General features: G+C 36.4%; 1 long non-coding RNA gene across 1 annotated transcript; it reads left to right on the forward strand.

Moving 5' to 3' along the window:
- Positions 1 to 6778: 6778 nt before the first annotated feature.
- On the forward strand, positions 6779 to 7788 carry LOC112161249. Its single transcript, XR_002921837.2, has 4 exons — positions 6779 to 6847; positions 6954 to 7036; positions 7146 to 7424; positions 7698 to 7788. It is a non-coding gene; the product is annotated as an uncharacterized LOC112161249 (long non-coding RNA).
- The last annotated feature ends 1 nt before the right edge of the window (position 7789 follows it).

A 7789-nucleotide genomic window follows, 5' to 3' on the forward strand; every position in this document is an offset into this window, starting at 1 on the left:
TTAGTTAAAAGATAACTGTGGAACAGGTTCTACCCTAGGGCCGGGTGTAGCCAATCTGATTTAAAAGTTTTATAGCACTAGGGATAAAGATGTTGTGTACCTGTTTGTGTTCCTGGATGGGACAATAAAACGACGGCCAGACGGTAACATTGAGAACCTGGAGGACAGGATGTGTTTGTTTGTTTGAATAATGGTTTTGCTCTCTGTACCACCTGCCTCTCCCACAGAGAGTTCAGACTCTTCTGTTGAATACCTGTGATCCTAGAGCAGACTTTAACAATCTTATTAAGTCTGTTTTTGTCTTTGATAGACAAGCCGCCAAACCAACAAACAAAAGAAAACATTAAAAGGCTCTCAATAAAAGACTGATAAAAATGTGTTAACATGTTAATGCAGAGTCCCAACCTTTTCATTTTAGCACTTTGTATCATCGTCATGTCATATTTTGTGACATATTATAGATGTTGATCGCTTACGTGGCACTTAAATGTCTCAGTTGTTTAACATCAGTTTTGGTTTGTACAGATAAATACTTTAAATAACTGCATAAATAAATAAATTTCACAGAAGGGTAATTTAGGACATTTAGACATTTGCTTAGAAATACATGAATAATCTATTTATGATTTGAAGATATTCATATTAACCAAACCAAACTCCATGCTCGTAATAAACGTCCCACGGGTGCTCCTGTGTCTCTGTGCTACGCCCGTGGAAGCATTTCTGCGCATGTGTAACAGCTTCTACGCGTGTGTGTGATGGACTGGCCCCTCCCATGCGTAAGTGTTATGTCCGTCCACTTCGCCAGAGATGGTATGTTCCGGCCAGCACGGCCCGTTAGCATGTTAGCTAGCAGACCTCAGCGTCGTGAGGTTTCCAGCTCAAAATGACGAGGTTTATTGTGGTTTTTCTGGTGAAATTTCTTTGGCGGGTGAACTCAATCGGGATGGGTTTGGGTTCGGTTCGGGAGCTTTTAGTCACTTGTTGAAATGCGTTCAACTGGGGATGATTGGGCGGGTGAGGAGGGTGACGCGACACTCGACTGTAATCATTCACTCGTCGTCATGGGATTTACAGCCTGATAATAATAAAAATAAAGTGGGATTACTGTTGGATCGTGTTTGGAATAATCAGCCGCGTAAAGTTACAAAATTTTTAACTTTTTTGAATCGCCGACTTCTTCTGCAAAACCACAGCAGTCATTCTGGTACAATAAGCTCACAGCCAGCCGCTAGTGCCACCTTGTGGTAAACATATTACACAATTTATGATCACAACAGTCCCTCGAGTGCTGTTTATTTGTCTGACTCTTATCATTTTTATCATCAAAATCTCTTTATTTTCCACATTTTCTGTTCAATTTCAGCACAGATGCACAATCCCATCTCAGCTCATGACAATAATATCATACTTTCTTGAATAGATATTTTAGACATTTTTATACCACATCCTTCCTAGTTTATTGTATTTCACATTTGTCTTCAGTTCTTTTAATGTTCATGGAATCTGCGTCTTAACGGCTTAAAAGAAGAAAAAGAAGAAAAGACATGGCAACAAGTTGCAAACATGGTGGGGATTATTTTCCCACCCTGGAAGGAGAAGATGGACCTAATTTTGGACTCAGTGCATCGTATTGGTCAGAGCAACACCACCCGCCCCAGACAGATCATCATCCAGTTCACAGGAAGGAAGTTCAGAGATGAACTTTGGCGCTCTACTTAAAAACATCCCATCTGCAGTGAACTCAACATCCGCTTCGCAGAGGACCTCACTAAAGAAGATAAAGAAGCACGTCTGGCTGTCTGGCCAAAGGTGGAACAAGCTCGGAAAGCTGGGATGAAGACAGTATTCAGAGGGCATCGCGCCTTTATCAATGGTCAAAACGTTACTCCATAATTACACCTTCACGTAGGACTCAAACTTCATGTTGGTGAGTTGATCTCATTTGGTTGAACTTAGGGTTCGTTGCTACTTATAGGTAATCAAGTTCTATAGATTTTCAATCTTTGGCTTTATACTTAGTTTAAAAAAAAAAAATCTTTTTCTGTGTTTCTCATGTTTCAGTTGAAAAGTGAACTTTCTTTGATTTCTTTAAATGCAAGTGGATTAAGAGACATAACCAAAAGGAAAAGTATTTTTTTGTTCTGTAAAGGGAAGAATACAAATGTTATCTTCTTACAGGAAACGCACTCAAAAGTTGAAGATTGTAACTTCTGGTCAAAACAATGGGGAGACAAAGCCTATTTCTGTCATGGCTCCTCAAGGTCAGCAGGAGTCGCTGTTCTATTAAAAAACTTTCAGGGTCAGATCATCTCTCATTACAAAGACCAACATGGTCATTGGTTAATTCTTGTTGTTAACTTTGACACGTTCAATTTAGTTTTGATAAATGTTTATGGGTACAACAACCTGAGTCAGAACAAGTTCATGTTAGAAGATATAACCCAGAATCTTGGCCAAATTAAACAAACATATTCAACTAACAACATAATAGTTGGAGGTGACTTTAACCTTATTCAAGACAATTATTACTATAAATGGCCCTCAAAATATTCTATGAGTCACCCTAATATTACTTTCAATACATTTTGTAATGAACAAAATCTGATGGATATATGGCGTCATCTCAACCCAGGAACAATCAAATTCTCATGGTTCAGCTCCACCAATAAATCAAGACTTGATTACTGGCTCGTTCCAAACGAATTACTAACCAATGACATACACTCTGATATATCTGTTGCACCTCTGACTGATCATAGTCTGATTTACCTTCAAATTAAACCTAAAAACCGAGTGTCTGGGATAAGTAAATATTGGAAATTTAATTCCAACCTGCTAAACAATAACTCTTATTGTGAACGAGTAAAAAACTTACTATCAAATATTAAAAATCAAATGGAATTGGATACCCCAACCAAAAAATGGGAATTCTTCAAATTCAAAACAAGAGAATTTACTATCTCTTTTGGTAAACAAAATAAAAAGAAACTTCAAGAAAAAGAACTAGATCTTATTCAAAAACTAAACGTATACTGCAATAAACCTAACCCCACCTCAGAAGAAAAAGAAAAAATACAGCAACTCCAAGTTGAACTAGATAAAATGTATATCCAGAAAGCTGAAGGAGCATTTGTAAGATCAAGGGCAAAGTATATTGAAGAGGGAGAAGAAAATACTCTTTGTTTTTGTAATCTTGAAAAAAGAAGACAACAAAACAACATGATTAATTCAATATTAATAAATAATATTGAAATTACTGATCAGAAGTTGATTTCAAAGGAAATACAAAGATTCTATGAAAACCTCGACACCTCCAAATTTTTCAGGATAAATTGTCAAACTTTCTTAGATAATATTGAACCCTATATTCACAAAATGGAAGATAGTTATAAACAAACGTGCGAAAAAGGATTAACGACTGAGGAGCTTGATAAAGCAGTTAAAAGGTTATCACTTAACAAAGCTCCTTCTGGGAAGACATAAAAGAATTACTACTTGAAGTTTTCTCTGAAATATTTGAAAGTTGTGTCCTCCCCCCTACAATGAGACAAGGTGTCATTATTTCAATTCCAAAACCAGATAAAGACCCCAGAATTATTGAGAATAGGAGACCAATAACACTGAGAAATTCAGATTACAAATTATTAACTTATATTTTCTCAATACGTCTTCAATCTGGAATCTCAAATATCGTTGCAGAAACCCAATCTGGATTTTTAAAGGGAAGTTCAATCCACAATAACATTAGATTAGTTTTGGATATTCTGGAATATAGAGATTTAATAATTGATAATGGTTTCATCCTTTTCTTAGACTTTTATGAAGCCTTTGATTCTGTGGAACATAATTTCATATTTGCTGTTTTGGAGAAGTTTGGTTTCGGAGTTAGATTTATCAATTTAGTCAGAGGTTTATATCAGAATATCAGCAGTTGCGTTTTACTTCCTAAAGGAACTACTCCTCGATTCAATATAAATGTTGGTATTCCTCAGGGTTGTCCTATATCGCCTTACCTTTTCATATTAGTGACGGAAATGTTGGCAATTTATCTAAAAATCTGTGGAGACATAAAAAAGTTCGACCTCTTTGGTACAGATGTCCTCATAAGCAAACTTGCAGACGACACTACCCTGTTCCTTAAAGATGACAAACAAAACCAAATAGCTATTAATAAAATTCAACATTTCTCTGCTGCTTCAGGACTAACATTAAACCTAAAGAAATGTGAACTTTTAGCAATTTATGACACACATCTGAATTTGTAACATCCCTATAAAGTCTGAAATTAAATATTTAGACATCATTATAACAAAAGAACACAATTCAACTTTAAATGCTGACAGTAAACTTGATGAATGTAAAACTAAACTAAACTTATGGCTTCAGCGGGATCTTTCTATATTAGGACGAATATATTTATCCAAGATGGAATATTTATCTAGGTTAATCTATCCATTTTGTTGCACAGCAATCCCAAAAAGATTGATCAAAACTATAAACACTTTAAACTTCAATTTTATTTGGAAAAACAAGCCACATTATCTCAAAAAAGGTCATATGGTTAAAGAAGTTAAAGATGGTGGGCTGAAAGCTATAGATTTTGATTGTCTTAATGGAAACTTAAAGATTAATTGGTTGAAATCTTGGATTAAAAACTCCCATTTGTTTTGGTACTGTGTTCCGAATGATATTTTTAACAAATTAGGTGGATTAAAACTACTTCTTCTTTCAAATTATAATATTCTTAAATTACCCATCAAACTATCAGAGTTCCATAAACAGGTTTTACTCTATTGGCAGTTAGTATACGTCCACAACTACTCACCTCATCTAAACATAATGTGGAACAATAGATTCATTTTACATCGAAACAAATCTCTGTTCTATAAAGAATGGTTTGAAAATGATATCTGGTCGATGGTCCACTTAATGGATTCACAGGGAAACATGTACACATATGAACAATTCTGTGACAAACACAATTTTAAACCTCCTTTATCTGAATTCATTAAACTACACAAACCATTACCTAAAGAATTTATTAACCAAACACATAATGTAATAACATACCACCCTATAAATCCACGATTAGGCAGTTTATATATTAATGGGATTTCAATTATTGACAAAAAATGTACCAACCACTTTATTAGACAAATTCTCACTGAACATTTTTTTTACCAGGTAAAGTTAATAAGAATGACATAGCTCATAAATTTAACAAATCATCTGTAATTAAATTAAGAACGCTATACTTTAAACTTCCAATCCAACCCAAAGTTAAAGAAACACACTTTAAAATCATGAACTCCATTTACCCGTCTAAAGATTTATTGAAAAAACGATTTAAAATAGAAAACAACTTATGTTCCTTTTGTGAAAACTCTGTGGAAACAATAGATCATATATTTTGCAGCTGTTTCAAAACACAACTTTTTTGGAACAACATATACAGTTGGATACATCCAAAAAATTGTATTACCAGGTTCTATCACCTTGGAGGGGCGGGGACTACAGCGGAGTGGCCCAATCACACACAGGTTGACATTTCCAGTTTTTGGGGCTTGTTTTTTTCCACACGCGCAGAAATGCTTCCAGGGGCGTAGCACAGGGACACAGGAGCGCCCGTGGGACGTTTATTACGAGCATGGAGTTTGGTTTATGCCCGTGGGAGACATTTAGCGTAAATCTGACGTCATACATAAAGGCCACCAGGATATCTGTGGATCTCATCTTGGATACAAGTGGTTTTATTTCGTATCTTCTGAGGTTTTTACTTCGTTTATTCGTTTAAGGCCGCTAGCAGAGGTGTCCACAGACATCTTCAACGTCTCCTTCTAGCAGGAAACAGCCTCGAATCTTCAAGTCCTCAGAGATCGAGCTGGTCAAACACCTCAATGATTAACGACCTGAGACCCTCAGCAATGAAGTGTCTAGAAGAGCTGCTGCTGACAGTCAGTAGACCTCTATCAGCTCACCTACCGCCTCAACAGATCAGCACTTCACTCCAACATCTGGAGAACAATCGGAGCTTCTCCATCTGAGAATCCATCTAACACTGTATGGTATATAAAATCTCAGTATTTCACTAATAAATATCACAGTATGTGAACTGAATCAGATTAATATGAATATTTTCAAATCATAAATAGATTATTCATGTATTTCTAAGCAAATGTCTAAATGTCCTAAATTACCCTTCTGTGAAATGTATTTATTTATAGTTATTTAAAGTATTTATCTGAACAAACCAAAACTGATGTTAAACAACTGAGACATTTAGGTGCAATGTAAGCGATCAACATCTACAATATGTCCCAAAATATGACATGACAATGATACAAAGTGCTAAAATGAAAAGGTTGGGACTCTGCATTAACATGTGGTTCTAACTGCATCATGTCTGTAATGTTCATAAATGGATTTTTATTATGACTCTTGTTCAAGTTCTGTAATCATCTTGACCCAAGAGCTGCTGAAGAGAAATTCCAACGGACTTGTTTCTGTAGTTTTAACATAGAAACAAACTCTAAAGCTTTTTGTGACCCGATGAACAGTTGACTGATTCAAAGTTCAGCTTGTTGTTATTGTTAAACTTCTTTGTCTCTCGTCCTAAAGTCCTCTTCAGTCTAGAAATAGGCAAACTTTCCTTTTTCAGTCCGTGGACAAACGTTTGTGTTTGCTTTTGTTCAACTTCCCTCCTCCACAAACCGGTTACTCCCTACTTTCACTTTGTCGTGATCAGCAGACTCCGCCCCCTTTACCGCCTCATATAATCCTGTCCTGCGTTTTCATTTCTAACTATCCTTCCCGACCATCTTCTGACAAACATCTCCTCCATCGAGTGAGTGCAAAAATCTCTACTTTTGATTTTAATTTGATACCAAAGTCTTTTTAGGGTGGAGACATGAACCTGCAGACGCTTTCATTCATCTTTGTTTGAATTCCAGATGAACCTTCAGGATGTCCTCCATCGTCTTCAGGACTCTGACTCTGATGTCTGTGCTTCTGTGTGGAGTCTCAGCAGAGCAAGGTGTATTGAATCTCAATCTCACCGTAGAGGTGTGACGTGAATGATCACGTTGGAGAAGTAACTGTGATCAAATGTGCTGATCACGTCTTTTCTCTCCGTTTTAACACAGGTGTGTCACTACACTGCAATCAACCTGTGAATGTTACATCTGGAGATGATCTGACTCTCAGATGTGACATTGAATTGAAAGAAACGGACTGTAATGATGTTTCTGTTGATTGGAACGACTCAGAAGAGAACGTCTGCATTAAGAACACATACACAACTGACTACAAAACCTTCACCTCACTACATATGTCAAAAGTCACAGAGAACAAGACCATCACCGTTAAGATTAGAGCAGATTGTGGCATGGATTCTAAAACTATCACTTTGAAGGTCCATCCTGGTGAGTAGCTTTAAGTTCGTCTTGAGTTTGTGATGTTTATATACATGTTTATATACATTATATACAGCAACTATTAAGCCACGAGATGTTGAAACCCCAAGATCCTGTCTTTGGGGTATCTTTGTGTGTTAGGTGTAAAATATGACCATAGATATGATACAAGATTATATGTATGTGATTATATATTGTCAAAATTGTTTCTGCTCAGTTTTATGCTCCTAAAGAAAAAGTCTTGTGTGACACTTTCAAGAAGACAAGATGTTCTATCTGCAGATTCTGCAAAACCACACGAAGACAGGAAGCAAGGGGCCCCAGCAACGACCCCAGTGACAGGAAGGAGCTTTGTGTTGAGCACAGAGGGGGAG

The sequence above is a fragment of the Oryzias melastigma genome, linkage group LG3 (assembly GCF_002922805.2).
Source record: "Oryzias melastigma strain HK-1 linkage group LG3, ASM292280v2, whole genome shotgun sequence".
NCBI classification, from domain to species: domain Eukaryota; kingdom Metazoa; phylum Chordata; class Actinopteri; order Beloniformes; family Adrianichthyidae; genus Oryzias; species Oryzias melastigma.